The following is a 7,628-nucleotide window of genomic DNA, read 5'->3' on the forward strand; positions in this document are numbered from 1 at the left end:
ACAAAAAAATTAGCCAGGTGTGGTGGCACATGCCTGTAATCCCAGCTATTCAGGAGGCTGAGGCAGGAGAATCGCTTGAACCCGGGAGGCGGAGGTTGCAGTGAGCCGAGATCATGCCGTTGTACTCCAGCCTGGGCAACAAGAGTGAAACTCTGTTTAAAAAAAAAAAAAAAAAAAATTACCTGGACATGGTTGTGGGCACCTGTAATCCCAGCTACTCAGGAGGCTGAGACAGGAGAATTACTTGAACCCAGGAGGTAGAGGTTGCAGTGACCCAAGATCATGCCACTGCACTCCAGCCTGGGTGACAAAGTGAGACTCCACCTCAAAAAAAAAGTAGGCTGGGTGGTGCAGTGGCTCACGCCTGTAATGCCAACACATTGGGAGGCCAAGGCAGGAGAGTCACTTGAGCCCAGGAATTCAAGACCAGCCTGAGAAACATAGGAAGACCCCGTCTCTACAAAAAATTTAAAAATGAGTGGGCGTGGTGGCATACACCTATAGTCCCAGCTAGTTGGGAGGCTGAGACAGGAGGATGGCTTGAGCCCAGGAGGTTGAGGCTGCAGTGAGCTATGATCCTACCACTGCCTGGACAACAGAGTGAAACCGGTCTCAAAAACAAAACACAAAAAAACAGACAGCAGCATAGAAATGGAATTGGACATGGCCAGGTGCGGTGGCTCATGCCTGTAATCCCAGCTGTTTGGGAGGCCGAGGCGGGTGGATCACTTGAGGTCAGGCGTTTGAGACCAGCCTGGCCAACATGGTGAAACCTCGTCTCTACGAAAAATACCAAAATTAGCCGGGCGTGCTGGCAGGCGCCTGTAATCCTAACTAATTGGGAGGCTGAGGCAGGAGAATGACTTGAACCCGGGAGGCGGAGGTTGCAGTGAACTGAGATTGCGCCATTGGACTCTAGCCTGGGCAACTGAGTGAGACTCAGTCTCAAAAATAAAAAAAGAAAAGAGAAAAGAAAAGAAAAGACCCCTCTCTGTGTTAAAGAATATAAGAAAGGAAGGAAGGAAGGGAGGAAGGGAGGGAGGGAGGGACGGAGGGAGGAAAGGAAAGAAAAGAAAAGAAAGAGAAGGAAGGAAAAAAAGAAAGAAAAAGAAAGAGAGAAGGAAGGAAGGAAGGAAGGAAAGAAAGAAAGAAAGAGAAAGAAAGAAAGAAAAGAAAGAAAAGAAAAGAAAAGAAAAGAAAAGAAAAGAAAAGAAATAGGAGTGGACAAAACGGGTCAGACCTAAAGGTCACACACTGCAAGGGGCAGGCGGATGGGGAACCCGGCAAACCCGTTTCTCTGGATTCCTCCTGGCCTTTCTGAGCAGCCTTCCCTCCTGCTGGGCAGAGGGCAGAAACCTCCCTGGAATGAGAGCCATAGACTTAAAACCAAACAAGATAGGACAGGAATTCTTTACGGTCAGTGTTTACAGGGAAAGATGGAGGGAAATTAGTCAGAGATTTTAGGGTTTATGGCGGGATTTGGGGAAAAGGGATTCTGGTGTCTACGGCTCACTTTGGGAAAGACTGTTTCTAGTTTCTATGGCCAGCCTTGGGGAGAGAATGAGGGTCAGGAAGAAACGTCCGCTTCTGAAGCTGCTTCGGAAGCCTTCGTTTTGAGGTTTCCGTTTCTGAGCCCCAATATGAGCCTGCCACAGTCTAAGCTTTCAAAGCGTCTGTCAAACTCTTGTGTATCTATCCTTTTTAAAGTCCAGAATCAACAACTCACATATGGGGTCCAAGAGGAAACGGGAGAACGTGCGAGATCGTTGTTGTTGTTGTTGTTGAGATGGAATCTCGCTCTGTCGCCCAGGCTGGAGTACAGTGGCACCATCTCAGCTCACTGTAACCTTCACCTCCCAGGTTCTAGCAATTCTCTGGCCTCAGCCTCCTGAGTATCTGGAATTACAGGCACACGCCACGACACGCGGCTTTTATTTTATTTTATTATTATTATTTTTGTATTTTTAGTAGAGACAGGGTTTCACCATGTTGGCCAGGCTGGTCTCAAACTCCTGACCTCAACCGATCTGCCCACCTCAGCCTCCCAAAGTGCTGGGATGACAGGCATGAGCCACTGCGCCCGGCCTCATGTGTGAGATCTGATAAGAAGTCACGCACCAGAAGGAAGGGAAGAGTACTGCACAACCCCAAACGCTGTGTTTGGAATCATTTCAAACCTACATAACAAGAGTTTCCTAGGGAATCGGGACAGAAGATGGCCCCTAATAAGCCCCCCTAAATAATGCTCAAGTACCACTTCTCTAATGACTAAGGAGATTGAGGATTTTTTTCCCCTATGTTTGTTGGCCACGTGGATAGTTTGCCTTTGTAAAATATGTGTCCAAGACTTTTGCCCATTTCTCCATTTGGTAGTACTTCCTTTGGTTTTTTTGTTTTTTGGGGTTTTTTTTTGAGACAAAGTCTCACTCTGTTGCCCAGGCTGGAATGTGGTGGCCTCATCTCGGCTCACTGCAACCTCCGCCTCCTGGGTTCAAGCCATGCTCCTGCCTCAGCCTCCGAAGTAGCTGGGACTACAGGTGCGCACCATCACACCTGGTTAATTTTTGTATTTTTAGTAGAGACAGGGTTTCACCATGCTGGCCAGGCTGGTCTCAAACTCCTGACCTCAGGTGATCCACCCACCTCGACCTCCCAAAGTGTTGGGATAACAGGCATGAGCCACCACGCCCGGCCCATTGGTTAGTATTTCTTTCTCTGGCTCCGTTCCTCCCTCCCTCCTTCCCTTCCTTGCTTCCTTCCCTCTTTCTCTTCCTTTCTCTTTTCTATAGAAGTTATTTCTCTCTTTTTTTTTTTTTCTTTTGAGACAGGGTTTCGCTCTGTTGCCCAGGCTGGAGTGCAGTGGTGCAATCTCAGCTAACTGCAATCTCCACCTCCCGGATTCAAGCGATTCTCCTGCCTCAGCCTCCCAAGTTGCTGGGACCACAGGCATGTACCACTGTGCCTGGATAATTTTTATATTTTTAGTAAAGACAGGATTTCACCACATTGGCCAGGCTAGTCTTGAACTCCTGACTCAGGTGATCTGCGTGTCTCGGCCTCTCAAAGTTCTGGGATTGCAGGAGGGAGCCACCGTGCCCGGAATTACATTTTAGATATAATTCCTTGGTTGCATGTCTTTTCCCACTCTGTGGATTGCTTTTTCAATTTCTTAATAATGTCCTTTTAAAACCAAAAGCTGGCTGGGTGTGGTGGCTCATGCCTATAATCCCAGCACTTCGGGAGGCCAAGGCGGGCGGATCACGAGGGCAGGCATTCAAGACCAGCTGGCCAACATGGTGAAACCCTGACTCTACTAAAAATACAAACATTAGCTGGGTGTGCTGGCGCATGCCTGTTAGTCCAGCTACTGAGGATGCTGAAGCAGGAGAACCACTTGAATCCAGGAGGCAGAGGTTGCAGTGAGCCGAGATTGTGCCACCGCACTCCAGCCTGGGCGACAGAGCGAGATGCCATCTCAAAAACAAACAAACAAAAATACAGAAGTCCTAGAAAAAAATAATAAAATAATAAAAACAGAAGTCCTGGCTGGGCTTAGTGACTCACACCTGTAATCCCAGCACTTTTGGATGCTGAGGAGGAAGGACGGATAGAGGCCAGGAGTTCCACAGAAGTCTGAGCCACAGAGGGAGACACCATCCCTAAAACAATCTTTATTTTTAATTAATTAATTAATTTTGTGTTTGAGACAGAGTTTCACTCTTGTTGCCCAGGCTGGAATGCAATGGCGTGATCTCGGCTCACCGCAACCTCCACCTCCTGGGTCCCGGTTCAAGCAGTTCTCCTGCCTCAGCCTCCTGAGTAACTGGGATTATAGGCATGCGCCACCACACCCAGCTAATTTTTGTATTTTTAATAGACAGGGTTTCACCATGTTGGCCAGGCTGGTCTCGAACTCCTGACCTCGTGGTCCGTCCGCCTCGGCCTCCCAAAGTGCTGGGATGACAGGCGTGAGCCTCCGCACCTGGCCTAAAAGAATCTTTAAATTGTCCATGACAGGTGGTGCGTGCCTGTGGTCTCAGCTACTCAGAGGCTGAGGAGGAAGGATCCCTTGAACCTGGGAGTTTGCAGCAGCAATGAGCTATGCTCTTACCACTGCACTCCAGCCTGGGCGAAAAAGTAAGACCATTAACAGGTGGACCACGGTGGCTCACACCTGTAATCTCAATACTTTCAGAGGCCTAGGCGGGAGGATTGCTTGAAACCAGGAGTTCAAGACCAACCTAGGCAACATAGCGAGACCTTCACCTCTATCAAAAATTTGAAAGTGAAAAAAAAATTTTTTTTAATGAAACAGAAGTCCTTAATTTTATTTTGTTTTCTAAGACATCTTGTTATAGCAAGAAGTCCTTAATTTTAATATAGTCTAATTTATATATTTTCTTCATTGTAAACATTTTTGGGGCCTATTTAGTAAATCTTAGCTTACCGCTATATAATAAAGACATTCTTCTATGTTGTCTTCTAAAAGAAAACATTGTTTTACTTTCTGATTTTAGGTCTGCAGTTCATTTTTATTTGATTTTTTGTGTCTGGGATTAAGTAGGGTTAAGATCATTTGTGGGCCGGGCGCTGTCGCTCATGCCTGTAATCCCAGCACTTTGGGAGGCCAAGGCGGGTGGATCACCTGAGGTCAGGAGTTCGAGACCAACCTGGCCAACATGGTGAAACCCCGTCTCTACTAAAAATACAAAAAAATTAGCCAGGCATGGTGGCGTGTGCCTGTAATCCCTGCTACTCGGGAGGCTGAGGCAGAAGAATCACTTGAACCTGGGAGGCGGAGGTTGCAGTGAGCCGAGATTGCACCACTGCACTACAGCCTGGGCAACGAAAGCAAAAGTGTCTCAAAAAAAAGAAAAGATCATTTGTGGTCAGACATGGTGGCTCAGGCCTGTAATCCTAGCACTTTGGAAGGCCGAGGCAGGAGGATCTCTTGAGCCCAGGAGTTTCAGACCAGCCTGGGGGACATAGGAAGACCCTGTCTCTCTATTTTTTTTTTTAATTAAATATATACTTTTTAAAAGATCATTTGTGGTGCTATAGTTGTGGGCGTTTAATTTGTAATTTACTTTGCTCTGTTGATCTGTCTATAATTTTTTTTTTTTAGACAGATTCTTCCTCTGTCACCCAGGCTGAAGTACTTCAGCCTCCCAATGCCATCATGCCCAGCTAATTTTTTGTACTTTTAGTAATGACAGGGTTTTACCATACTGGCCAGGCTGCTCTCCAACTCCTGGCCTTAGGTGATCTGCCCGCCTCAGCCTCCCAAAATGCTGGGATTATGGGCATGAGCTACTGTGCCCAGCCAGATCTAATTTTTTTTTTCCTTTGAGACGCAGTCTTGCTCTGTCACCCAGGTTGGAGTGCAGTGGCATGATCTTGGCTCACTGTAACCTCTGCCTCCCAGGTTCGAATGATTTTCCTGCCTCAGCCTCCCGAGTAGCTGGAATTACAGGTGTGCACCACCACACCCAGCTAATGTTTGTATTTTTAGTAGAGATGGGGTTTTGTCATGTTGACCAGGCTGGTTTCGAACTCCTGACCTCCAATGATCTGCCCACCTTGGCCTCCCGAAATGCTGGGATTACAGGTGCAAGCCACTGTGCCCGGCCCAGATCTGTCTAATTTTAAAGAATGTAGGAAGATTCAGATTTAGATTCCTGCTATTATGTTATGGGAGATCTTTTCCTAGTTTCTTCTGATTAATATAAACCCTTACTTTTATTTTTATTTATTTTTTTACTACAGTCCTCTCTCTTTTATTACTTTTTATTTTTCTTAATTTTAATATAATGAAATGTTCAATTTTTCCTGTTATGGTTAGCATTTTTTTCTTCTGTTTAAGAGGTGTTTCTTGGCTGGGTGTGGTGGCTCACACCTGTAATCCTAGCACTTTGGGAGGCTAAGGTGGGAGGATCACTTGAACCCAGGAGTTTGAGACCAGCTTGGGCAACATAGTGAGACCCTTGTCTCTGTTTTTTAAAAATTAAAAAAAGAGGTGTTCCCTAGCATGAAGACATGAAGCTCTTCTGTAAACTGTATTGTTCTGCCTTTAACATTTCAATCTACAACCCACTAGAATTAATCTTCTGTATAAATAGCACGGGGTGGAGGTCAAACACCTTTTTTCCATATGGATGTTTAGCTGTCCCAGTGCCATTTATTTAAAAGACTGTCCTGGACCTGGCGCAGTGGCTCACGCCTATAATCCCAGCACTTTGGAAGGCCGAGGCGGGTGCATCACCTGAGGTCAGGAGTTCAAGACCAGCCTAACCAACATGGCAAAACCCCATCTCTGCTAAAAATACAAAATTAGCCAGGTTTGGTGGCGCATGCCTGTAATCCCGGCTACTCCGGAGGCTGAGGCAGGAGCATTGATTGAACCTCAGAGGCGGAGGTTGCAATGAGCCGAGATCGCACCATTGCACTCCAGCCTGGGCAACAAGAGCGAAACTCTGTCTCAAAACATAAGAAAAAATAGAGGCCGAGAACGGCCCTTGCTGCCGCCAGCATGGGAACTTTGTACCGTGTCCCGTTCTTAGTGCTTGAATGTCCCAACCCGAAGCTGAAGAAGCTGCTCTGGCTGCACACGCCGTTGGCCATGACTGTGTATGCTCTGGTGGTGGTGTCTTACTTCCTCATCACCAGAGGAATCGTTTATGATGTTGTTGTTGAACCGCAACAACAACAAGGTGTTGGCTCTATAACTGATGAACAAAGGCATCAGAGGCCAGTAGCTTTCTTGGCTTACAGAGAAGGTGGACAACATATTACGGAAGGACTTGCATCCAGCTTCCTGTTTACAATGGGAGGTTTAGGTCTCATAATCCTGGATCAATCGAATACACCAAATATCCCAAAACTCAATAGATTTATTCTTCTATTCATTAGATTTGTCTGTGTCCTATTGAGTTTTTTCATGGCTGGAGTATTCGTGAGAATGCAACTGCCGGGCTATTTGATGGGTTAGAGTGCCTTTGAGAAGAAATCAGTGGATCCTGGATTTGCTCCTGTCAATGACGTGTTAAAGGCTGTCCAATCCTCTAATATGAAATGTAGAAAAGAAGGAACAGCAGCAGTAAAAGAAATATCTAGTGAGAACACAGGAAGTGTATTGAAGCTTGGACGAGAATTTCTTCTTGGTATTAAAGAGACAAGTTTATCACAGTATTTTTTTTTCCTGCTGAGCATATTGCTATACCAACGATGACGAGTGGCATGTTGTTCTTAGTTTTTCATGTCTTTAAGAAACTATAGGCCGGGCGAGGTGGCTCAAGCCTGTAATCCCAGCATCTTCTTTTGGGAGGCCGCAGGACGGGCTGGATCACAAGGTCAGGAGATCGGTGACCATCTCAACCCGGGTGAAAACCCCGCCTCTACTAAAAATACAAAAACCAGCCGGCGAGGTGGTGGGTCGTAGTCCCAGAAGCTGGCGTGGGGAGGCTGAGGCAGGAGAATGGCGTGAACTCCGGGAGGCGGAGCTTGCAGTGAGCTGGAGATCCGGCCACTGCACTCCAGCCTGGGCGACAGAGCGAGACTCCGGGCTCTCAAAAAAAAAAAAAAAAAAAAGAAACTATAGGCCGGGCTGTGGCTCACGCTTGTAATCTTAG

General features: G+C 46.7%; 1 pseudogene; it reads left to right on the forward strand.

Moving 5' to 3' along the window:
* The first annotated feature begins 6,421 nt into the window (after positions 1-6,421).
* Positions 6,422-7,298, forward strand: LOC101021121 (annotated as a pseudogene).
* The last annotated feature ends 330 nt before the right edge of the window (positions 7,299-7,628 follow it).

The sequence above is a fragment of the Papio anubis genome, chromosome 20 (assembly GCF_008728515.1).
Source record: "Papio anubis isolate 15944 chromosome 20, Panubis1.0, whole genome shotgun sequence".
Lineage (NCBI taxonomy): Eukaryota > Metazoa > Chordata > Mammalia > Primates > Cercopithecidae > Papio > Papio anubis.